At 38.1% G+C, this 1,978-nt stretch overlaps 1 pseudogene; it reads right to left on the bottom strand.

Annotated features, from left to right (window-relative positions):
- Nucleotides 1-1,221: 1,221 nt before the first annotated feature.
- Nucleotides 1,222-1,638, bottom strand: LOC101529193 (spindle and kinetochore-associated protein 2-like; annotated as a pseudogene).
- Between the last annotated feature and the right edge of the window lie 340 nt (nt 1,639-1,978).

The raw sequence follows: 1,978 nt of genomic DNA on the forward strand, positions 1-1,978 counted from the left end.
TTCCAGAGGACACCCTGGAGACAGCTGATCTACCTGAGAAATGGTGGAATTTGAATTTGGGACGGGGCAATAAGAATATGCAGAAGTGGTAACATTCCTCCTGTGGCAAATTGAGAGTGGTGTTTAGAATGGAACTGTTAAAACATGAGAGTTGGTTGGCCATGGTGGACAAAAGAGTGAGGGCTTTAAAAGAAAGCAACAGACCGCCTTCCAAATATGCTTGCTGGGGGTGTGAGAATTGCGCAACTTCTATCAGAAAGGCAATGAGCAGGTGCTCATAGAACCAGTTAGCTTTCACTGTGAGCACAATGCACAGGGAAGGTGAATCTGAGAATGCAGAATTGTTTGTCCAATGGCTGGGATCTCTGGAGGGTAAAGCGAAGCATTTGTATATAAGGGTTAGTGCGGGGGTGTGGCCGAGGGGGAGGCAGTAATGAAGCATTGCACAGATAAAATAACTCTGTTGTGACCTTTTCTTGGTTTCCTTGCAAAAAACTTATATCAGCGAAGACCCCCTTTTTTTCTAATGATTCCTGTAACCTGCTTCTTATCCAAAGCAAGTCCATTGGGATGATTTGACAAAATTGATTTAAAATGAGTATATTTTTTCCATCACAGAAAGGCCAGTGTATTACTTTAGGTTTTATGGGATATTGTGAGTCACATTTTGGCATTCATAGCAATAACAGGCCCAGATATGCAATCAACATTTTTAACATGAAATGATATACCAATGTATGCTAGAGGGGACTTCAAAACATTCATGGAAAATGTATATTGTGAAAAAACTGTGCATGAATATCAGTTTTTATATCAAAATAAATTTTTCCCATGGACATTTTGAGATACATATAATATCTAACACAAACTTTTTGTCCATCCTTTAATTTTCTATGGCACGCTCATTCGCATTTTGAATAACTGAAATATATAGAAACTTTTCATTATATAATAGGTAGGATGTTATATTGACTATACAAAAAGAAAACATGCAAAATAGTATTAAGTGGTACCCTTCCCTGAAATTATAAGACTACATATGTGTGTGTATATATTTAAAATCCTTTATTCACAGTCCATCTCTTGGGCTATACTTCATTCATGTATCTGTCCCTCTTATTTTATCTTGTTTGAAAACCATCATTAACCAGACACTTAAGCCAACCCTCTCTTTTCACTAGGCTAAGCCTCTGGAAATCGAGTATAAACAAGACGTTTTCCTAAATTTCTTTGGACTTGATCTCTTTTCCGTTTACGTTCACTGTTGCGATTCCATGTCTTCATGGGTCGAGCATGTGAGAATTGAATTACTCTGCTGCAGCTTTCTCTTCTCCAGTTAGTGGTGACAGCTCCAGGTCTGCTTACTTTTGTTGTTTTATCACAATCATAGTCATATTCACTGTAGCACAAAATGTGGTTTGGGGTCCCTTTCTGATCAGCAGCAAGTGGTTTAAAGCATGCAAAGCTTGATATCAAGATGTTATGGTTGACATTTCCTCTCAGAGTGTTACTGGATTTTTCTTGCCTGCTGTCTCAGGATGATTAGCCTTGACTTCATATTCCAGCCTGTACTGAACGAATGCAGGTCGGAGTCAGCTTTCTGGAACATCAGTTGAGCTTATCGACCTCTGCCTCCATGTTGAATAGTTGACTTTCCTCTGATTTAAAATAAATCTAAAACAGGAAGTCAGTTGGTTGCTCTAATCAAATCAGAGGTATTGCTTTGAAGGATTGGCTTACATTTGGGCATTAATGTAGTTCACATCTTGCTGTGATTATAGATAAATAAGACTATCTCCTCTTTCCTTGATTTCACTCAGATAAAACTGTTCTGCTATCACTTTAAAGAGATATACTCTTCATTTTTGAATGCAATTAAGTATATGTTCATGGAGGTCATTTTTGTCATTCATTTCTTTCAGGAGCTCTAAGCATTATCACAAGTCTATCAAAGACCACGTGGAGTCAGAGAGACCCA

This window comes from Ochotona princeps, chromosome 28, assembly GCF_030435755.1.
Source record: "Ochotona princeps isolate mOchPri1 chromosome 28, mOchPri1.hap1, whole genome shotgun sequence".
In the NCBI taxonomy this organism is placed as follows: domain Eukaryota; kingdom Metazoa; phylum Chordata; class Mammalia; order Lagomorpha; family Ochotonidae; genus Ochotona; species Ochotona princeps.